Consider the following 9,585-nt stretch of genomic DNA (forward strand, 5'->3'; position numbering starts at 1 on the left):
TTGCCCTAAGCCGTACGCCTTCAAGCTAAAGAGAATTGGGACACCCCTTCACATGCACGCGCAATATGAGGGGTAGGGGTAAGGGAAAGGGCTAAGGGGTAGATTTGGGATTGGGCCTAAGTGAATGTTTATGAATGTGCAGTTGGAGGGTGCTCTGTCGTTTTGTACTTCCCAAGAAACCATGAAATGTGGTAAAATTGCTGAGTTTAGTTGGTGATTAGTAGGGAGGACAAGGCTAAATCATGACGAGATTTCTCATGAGGTGAAAAGTTGTCTCGTGAATTGTGATGTTAGGATGGAGTGTAAGGCTGGTCACTACTCTTGAGTACTTATAGACGGGCTTCTTTTAGGCTACTTGTAGTTTGATTCATATTTAAAACAGATACTTAACTTGCTCTACATTTTTAAAGGTAATGCTACTTTTGCTTGAGTATTATTTTTCACTCTACTCTTTCCACATCTGACAATACGTTTTATTTTTTACGAGATTTTACGACTGCTGCTTCTAGATTTGGTGTCCAGCAGCTTGACTAGTTTTGTCTGAAGGGTTTCTGTAGATGATGAGCAGTGCTGTGGGTCTGATCTCTGCGCAGGTGAGATGAGATCAGTCCGTCAGGTGTGGATCTCAGTGTTGTGTGACAGAGACAGAGTGCCTGTGCTGGAGCGTTCAGCCTCACGGCGTGTGTGACGACTCGCAGACACCAGCATTTGAATTTCACATCCAGAAAGAAGCAGCTCGTCGTCAAACACATTCTCATTTCAGTGTCAGGTGGACTTAGAGGCAATCAATCACAGTGTCAAGTTGATTTTTCCCTCTTTTATTTTGTCTCATTTTAAACCGTTCAGAAGGAAATCTCTCTAATTAAAGTTGCTGCTAAAGTTGAAGACAGAGAAGCACGCCTCTGCTTATGATTAGGCTGTACACTGCAAAAAAAAAAAGCTTTTTTTTTAGATTTTTTTTGTTTTGTTTCTAGTGCAAATATCTAAATATTCTTAAACCAAGAATCATTTTCTAGCCAAGCAATAAAAAATTGCCTTGTTTTAAGAAATTATATGTCAAAATTAAATGAGCTTTTCCTTGAAACAAGCATTGTTAAATCTAATAATTTAATAGTATAACAATAGTCATTTCAGTGTTATTGTCAAGATCACAAGCAATCCATGCTTGCAAATCGCTGGTAAACATGCATCTTCACTTGGACTACAATACTGTCACTTTATGCACTACATTTCCTGTCATGCACCTCGCACACACCTGTTTTGGAATCACCAATTATTAGACAGATACAACCGGGAGCTGATCAATACACAGACTATATACACAGATCACATTCCCACACAGTACTGTATGTACCTGGATGATGGAGGCTTTCAGCAGTGCTTCTGACAGAGCACCAGTTTGATCAACAGTTCTCAGTGTCGGCAGGAGAATTTTCCCTCGGGACACCAACAACTGGCGCTATTTCCCAATCAAATCCCTACAAGAGCAAGTTATTGATTTGTTAACGCGACACGAATGTCAGATTTGAGTTCAGATTTTCCAATTCGAGAGATTTGCGTGAAACGTGCGTCAATTGCACAAAACACTCAACTATCGCTACTTTATTCGCGTGAATCGCATCATTTGTGCCGCCTCATTCTCGCGTAACACGCCGCAGGATGTCTTTTCATGCCTTTGCATTGACTTAACATGTAAATCACTTGCACTTGATACTTCTTCCACGTCAGGTGTGAACGCAGCATAAGTGTTTTCTATGTTTAGTCTTTTCGTGTTCCATGACCCTTGCCTTGTTTCTTTGTTTTCATTGTTTGCTGCTCTATTGACCATTTGCCTGTGCTCCTGGATTGTTCTCATGCTTCTGTTTGCACCCCTTGACCATTGCCTGTCTGACATTCCTAAATAAAGCTACACATGGATCCACAACTGCGTTGTTACCCGACATTTTGGTTACAGTTATTCAGGGATGTTTTAAGTAATTATATATCATGTTTCATTTGTGCATCTTGTAATGATTTATTTATTTATTTGTTGCTATGATCACTCTGTCATTAATATATTTTAATCTGCTTTATTTTGGGACTTTTATTGTCATTTACAAGGGATTTATAAAGCTTAAATTGTCCTCACTATAGATTAGGTCACACAGTTGTTGTGTTCATGAAGCATTTATTTACATATAGTTATTATTTCTATATGCCTGGATTATAAGATATATAAATGTTGATTTGAATAGTTTATTAATAAATTAATAACTCGTTTTAAGGATCCACTAAAACCACTGACTTCTCCTAAATGCTTTGTATATCATGCAATACTTAATTTCATAATGAAAAATGAATCAGTTACAAAATATGAAAGTACAGTTGTTAAGAATACAACAACAACAACAACAATAATAATAATAATAATAGTGTAGTTATAATGTAGTGCTTAAATGATGAATTGACTATTTGCTAATGCTTAATAAATTCTTTTTTGTGTGTAGTTATTATAGTGTTACCAAATTTTATTAAATATTTAGTCTCACACTTTTGAAACAAAATTATGTCTGCGCAAGTAAAATAAATTCATTTTATTTAGAAGCGTTTACAGTAGGAAAGTACTTGTTGTATTGGTTTGGCTTTGTGAAATAAATATGCTATGTACTGTATTTCAACAGTTTTGATTTATTTAAATGTTCATTATTTTGGATGATTATCCATTAAATGCAGCAAATTAAGAACACAATACAAAAAAAAAAGAAATAGACTAAGACATTTGAAGCAAAAATACAGCTTATCTTGCCATATTCAGAAATTTTAAACAATAAATAATCAATATTGATGGGTCTGTGCATTTCTTTCAGCTTTCATCATAGTTTTATTTTCAATCAGGGTGTTGTATTTATTCAGTTATTTTATTATATTTATTAATTAATTAATTAATTAATTAATTAATTAAATAATTATCTATTTATCTTTCAGCTCTGTTAGGAGTCACTTGTGAGTTCCTGGTGAAGCAAAAGACAATTCATCAAAGGTAGGACTCTCAGTCTATGTTTGTTTGCTTTGTTTAGAAAAGCTGCTTGACAGAGATCAGATGATGCTGACTATCACAATATTCGGTTGCCTTTGGTTTAGAATTTCACTTTTAATATGACATTATTAAAGGCAACGTTACACCGGCGTTATGTACTGATCTGTGAGGTTCAGGTGAAAATAGTGACCCTGCTTTCTATTATGGAGTATGAATTATACATACAAAGGTCTTATAATGTATGGATGCATTAAATGAGCTACTGTGACAGACTTTTAACACAAAAGTTGTAAATGTGGCTGCTTAAGATTGCAACATATAGCGTTTGATGTTGATCTATGGATTGAATAATTGGTTAAGCTAGAATACACTTCAGTTATAATTGTGTCTCCTAGTTGGACTGTTCCTTTTTTATTCTTTGTTTGTTTAAATGTAATTGTAAGTTGTTATTTTAATATTTGCTTTGAAATTCTGTAGGGAAGGAAGCAGAATATAATATCTACTCAATGCTGTAATGGCTACCACTTAAATTGTGCATTTGTCAGCGGGTAACACCACGTAAATCTTAACATTACTTATGCAACTATCCTTTAAATTATGGAGGATGAATTATACTGTTCATACGGTGGTGTTCAAATGTATGGATGCATGACATGAGCTGCTGTGATTGTGACTGTTATTGATTTATTCATTGGTTGAACTATAATACATTCAGTTATTATTGTGTCTCCCAGTTGGACTGTTCCTTCTTTTATTCTTTGTTTGTTTAAATGTGATTTGAAGCTGTTCTTTTGATATTTGCTTGGAAATTCTGTGAGCAAGGAAGCACAGCATTTTATCTACTCAATGCTGTAATGGCTACCTTTTAAATAATGCATCTGTCAATGAGTAACATCACGTACACCATAACATTTTTTCTGCAGCCATGCTTTTAATTATGCGTAATGATTTATGAATACATTGGTTCTAAAATGTATGGATGCATGAAATGAGCTGCTGTGATAGAGTTTTATGTTTTAAATGTAGTCTCTTGGTTGGACTGCTTTTTGTTTGTTTGTTTGTTTGTTTGTTTAAGTGTAATTATAAGTTGTTATTTTGATATTCGCTTTGACAGTTCTGGAAGCACAATACTTCTATATTTGTATCTACTCAAGGCCGTAATGGCTACCGCATACATCATAACATTACTTATGCAATATGCTTTTAATTATGGAGGATGAATTATACTGTACATACAGTGGTCTTATAATGTATACAATTGAGAATTTAATATGAGCATTAATGAAGCGCCTTGTACCGCCGCTGCTCTAAAGGAGTTTGCGACTATGCCACCAAGGTGCACAATGAAACGGGATGCGAACGGACAGAAATAGCCTATACTTACTCTGCTACTTGTAAATGATAATGAAACAATGAAAGAAAGCATTATAATTCCTTCATTAATTATTAAAAACCTGTTACCGAGCTTTTTTATCACTGTAAACGTAAGTGAAAAGAGGATTCATTTTGGAAAGTAAAATTAAAGAAATAAAAGACAACTAAAATGAAAGTACAAACATGCAAATAAGTAGGCATAAATAAATAAATAAATAAATAAAGCCGTGTTTTAGCCTAAATATAGAGCGAGATACAGAGAAATACAGTGATTCACGTGTTATTTTAAAGTGATAGAACTAAGACAGTCAATAAATAAGTTTTTTTTTTTTAATTTACATTTTCATTTGCATTTTCAATTTTTTGTCTCAGTTACTGTACATAAATAATAAATGAATAATTATAGGCCTAAATAATTCTTTATTTAAAAACATTACCAGCACAACACTGAGAAACAGTCTGGCGCTATATTTATATTAGCCTATTATAATTTAAAAGAAAGCTGCAAAGCGGGCTGTATTATTTTAAAGCCTATATTTTTTTATTTCATTTTCTCTGTCTGTGTTACTTGCAGTTCAATGCGCGTGCACTGCACGAGATGAGAGACAACAAGGCAATATTGACCTTTTTTTAAAGGCTATAAGCTACTATAGTACACAATAATTGCAGATGCATGAAATAAGCTGGTGTGGTAGACTTTTTAACGTCTTTAATGTGGTTGCATAATATGGTAATAATTAGAACTTAAAATAACATGTTGATCTATTGATTGATTAATTGGTTAAACTAGAATACACTTCAGTTATTATTGTGTCTCCTAGTTGGACTGTTCCTTCTTTTGTTCTTTGTTTGTCTTTTAATATTTGCTCTGAAATTCTGTAGGCAAGGAAGCAGAATATAATATCTACTCAATGCTTTAATGGCTACTTCTTAAATTATGCATTTGTCAGCGGGTAACATCACGTGCATCATAACATTACTTATGCAACTATGCTTTTAATTATGCAGGATGAATTATACTGTACATAGGGTGGTCTTATAATGTATAGATGCATGAAATGAGTTGTGAGAGACTTTTACCACATCTTAAATGTGGTTGCATAATACTGCAGTAATTAGAAATTAACCTAATTTTTTGATTAATTGATTTATTAAACTACTTTAGAATACACTTCAGTTATTATTGTGTCTCCCAGTTGGACTGTTCCTTTTATTCTTTGTTTGTTTAAATGTAATTGTATGTAGTTTTGTTTTTTTATATTTGCTTTGAAATTCTGCACACAATATTCCACAATATTTCATCTACTCAATGCTGTAATGGCTACCCCTTAAATTATGCATCTGTCAATGGGTAACATCCCGTACATCACAACATTATTCATGCAACCAATCATGTGAGAGCGTAGGTGAGATTTCTGTTTTAATTGGTTGAAAGTCAGTGTGATGATCTATTGATGAGACTATGAATACTGCAGGAGGAAGATCAGCGGAGCAGAAATAAACGCAGGGAATCCCAGGCTGGAATGATTGACAGCTCAGCCTCTTTTTGACTTCACAGTACTTCTGTCTAATAAATGTGTGTATTATAAATGAAGGGATGTTCCTGTCCACATCTGTGCACATACACTGAATAATAAGTAAACTAATAAGGTTGGTCTGTGGGGGTGAGCAGACGAATTGAAGATCGGACAAATTGAATTGCAGATTATAATGTTTTCATTAAGTGACTAAACACATGACATAGAAGTCTTCTATGTTTAAAAGTGTATCACTAATGAATGCAAGCAGGGCTTGACATTAACTTTTTTGATCACCAGCCACTGTGTCTAATAGTTTTCCAACATTAGCCACTCGCCATTTTAACTAGTGTTACGTTATAGAACGTATTAATTATTTGTTTATTTATTTTATATATATAAATATTATATATATACAGATTTGTGTTTTGTTTATGCATTTGGAGCTGATGTTGTGTTGTGCGCTGTGGAGCATGCGCAGCTTTCTCTCTCTCTCTCTCTCTCTCCCTCCCTCTAGAGCTGCGCTTGATTGCGGTCCAGCCGTGTTGCGTGTGAGAGCGTATATAAGCTGGAAGAGAGGAACAATGGAGAGATCTTTCTGCTCCGTGCAGGTCGCAAATCTCCGTCGTCGTTGCCGCTGCTGTTGTTCCGAGCGTCTCCTATCTCCTGCCCCAAATTGTTGGTTGACTTGGTGTGAATTGATCGATTTCTTTTACTGACAATTTAATTCTTATCTAAAACGACTCTCTGTTAAATCTGAGCCTGTTGGCTTTTCACTGATTAATTATATATATATATATATATATATATATATATATATATATATATATATATATATATATATATATATATATATATATATATATATATATATATATATATATTTATATATTTAAGATTTTTGGTTAGAAACAGAAGCAGTAGGTTGGGAATCGCCATTTACTTTAAAACGTTTTCTCCTGGTTTGTGGCAGCGAGGGCGAAAGGGAAGTTTGCTGTAATTTTATTTGGGGTACTTTTATTTGAGCAGGTAAGTTAGAATGATTTCTACGCAAGTTAGCTGTCTTTTTGTTTATTTTTTTGGCCTGGATTTCCTTCCAAAGAGATGCTTCTATCTTTGTTGTCTAAGAAAATAATAAATCTTGTTACTACTTAATAAGCGTTGTGATTATTGTGAGTTGGGACAGGAGAGGGGGAAAACCCTAAATTGAGTATTTGAGTTTATTTCTTTGTTTATTTACACTTTGTTATTGTTCCCACCAACCCTAGACTGGTCGGGACGTAACACTAGCCACACTTTTATTCTTGGGAAAATATATATTATACACATAAATATGACTTTGACATGGTAAAATTACTTGATTTAGAGTTTGCGCATCTGCCTCCTCATTTATTTCACTTTTTGTGTGTCGTGTATGAGCTTGCTCAACAATCATGAGCAAATGGGTCAGAGTTTCATAGTATTACAATTAGTTTTTATTTCACATTATTTTCAGAGCTCAAAATGAAGGATTTAAATTCACCCAATTTATCTCTGACCACACTATACATAAACAGTTAATCATTTCTTAGCCACAAATTGTGTTATTAAATGTGTCAAAACAAAAAAGCTTAATATAGCTGTATACCATAGTTTTTATTTAACAAAACATATGCACAGTAATCTATGCTGGCTAAAGGTCCCAGATCACCAGTTAACTACACATAAATGGGGAGTAATCTCTCATTAAAGCCATGTTATTGTAAAAAATTATAATTAAACCATATTAACATGAAGAAAGCAGGTAAAAACATACCGTGTGTGATACAGAAAGGATGATCACACACACATAGTTAATGATAGACCCATAAATAATCTGCTCAAAGAATGGTTAAAGCGAAAGCAACTGGCGCTGCTTACAAAAAGACAAATCTGGAGCTCTTGAAAGCAGCAAGACTGTGGGTGCATGTTCATCACTTGTTGTCTAGTCTATTTGAAAGAGAACTGATCACATCAGTTGTGTTTCTAGACAAAGTTGCTTCACAAAAGGAAACAGGAGCGAGCGTTATAAACAGTCACGCGCATCACCTAAGCGCGATTGATCATCCTCTCATTCGGTATTCACCTGCTTTCTATTGCAATTATTTTTGTCATTCGTGTTGCTTCTTCATTCTAAGATCGCCTTTGCATGCATGTTGGACCATCCTTATTGTCGAACCCTGCTTTTAAGAATTATTGTCTGGGGAAACTATTTTCAACCAGCCAAAGTGGCTAGTGGGAGTGTCTGTCTTACCCGCCACCGCTGAAATCTACCCGCATTTGGCGGGTTGGCGGGTGTTAATGTAAAGCCCTGCACACAAGCCTTGACAATAAAAGCAAGAGTTGTGTGAAATTATTAAAATGATTAACATTGATTTATTAGTTGGTGCTTTCCACCGGTTTGAAATATACTAAACATACAAAAACAGCTAGACTGTACTCAGACACCAAAATGGGCAAACTCTACATTATATAATAAATAATCTGATGAGTGTTTTGAGCTGAAACTTTACAGACGCTTTGTGGAGACACCAAATACTTATCTTACATCTTGCAATTGGGGTAAAATAGGTTTCATTCATTCATTTTCTTTTCGAATTAGTCCCTTTATTAACCTGGGGTCGCCACAGCGGAACGAACCACCAACTTACCCCGCATATGTTTAACTCAGCGGATGCCCTTCCGGCCGCAACCCATCTCTGGGAAACATCCATACACACTCATACACTACGGACAATTTAGCCTACCCAATTCACCAGTACCGCATATCTTTGGACTTGTGGGGGAAACAGAAGCACTCGGAGGAAACCCACGCCAACACGGGGAGAACATGCAAACTCCACACACAAACACCAACTGACCCAGCCGAGGCTCAAACCAGCGACCTTCTTGCTGTGAGGTGACAGCACTACCTATGGCGCCACCACGTCGCCGGAGCTAATAATATTGATCTTAAAAATTTTATTTAAATAATTAAAAACTTTTATTTTGGCCAAACTAAAATAAATTAGGCTTTCTCCTAGAAGAAAAAAATAAGAATAGAAAATACTGTAGACAATTCTTTATGTGAAAATAATAATTTATTACCCATTACAGCAATAATGTGACAGACCTATATTTGTACAATACATATATATATACATATATTCATATATTTATTTGTACTATATGTATGTGGAAAGCAAAGATCACATTCAGTCTTATGTTACCATTTTAAAGGATGATTATGACATCTAAAAAGTTGTTATTACTGTATAGACATTAATAAAATATGTTAAATATATATAACAAATAAATACATAAATAAATAATTTCTCGACATTTTAAATTAGTGTTAACTGCTTGACAAAAAGAGAAGAAAGTTTGAGATCTCAGGTGTGATTAAAGCAGCAATCCATGAGGAACATAGACCTGGGGTCCTGGAAATCTCGACGTTATTTCTGCAAACAGAAGGAATAATATGGATCAATGCATGGATATGTTGAAAAAAAAAACATACAATTAATTTAGCAGTATATATGCATACAGCATCAGGATCTGTGTAGCACTTCTTAGAAATTGGACCTTATTTATCAAAAAAAATACACATAATTGACATTTTGGGAAGGGAGGGTTAATCATGCTTATGTATAGCGTGCATTAGCTTTCACAAGTCAAACC

The 9,585-nt window shown here is 34.5% G+C and overlaps 1 protein-coding gene and 1 long non-coding RNA gene across 2 annotated transcripts in view; one reads left to right on the forward strand and one right to left on the reverse strand.

Moving 5' to 3' along the window:
• LOC141376888 (uncharacterized) overlaps nucleotides 1–9,585 on the forward strand; it is a 208,200-nt gene that overhangs the window by 150,429 nt on the left and 48,186 nt on the right. The window contains exon 4 of the long non-coding RNA XR_012388237.1: nucleotides 2,965–3,019. This is a non-coding gene — a long non-coding RNA (uncharacterized lncRNA). The remainder of the gene's footprint in view (nucleotides 1–2,964; nucleotides 3,020–9,585) is intronic.
• The window catches only part of LOC108191751 (uncharacterized), a 30,404-nt gene continuing 29,808 nt past the window's right edge, over nucleotides 8,990–9,585 (reverse strand). The window contains exon 10 of the mRNA XM_073917938.1: nucleotides 8,990–9,365. The gene's annotated coding sequence lies outside the window, so the exon portion shown is untranslated. The remainder of the gene's footprint in view (nucleotides 9,366–9,585) is intronic.

This window comes from Danio rerio, chromosome 12, assembly GCF_049306965.1.
Source record: "Danio rerio strain Tuebingen ecotype United States chromosome 12, GRCz12tu, whole genome shotgun sequence".
Classification (NCBI taxonomy): Eukaryota; Metazoa; Chordata; class Actinopteri; order Cypriniformes; family Danionidae; genus Danio; species Danio rerio.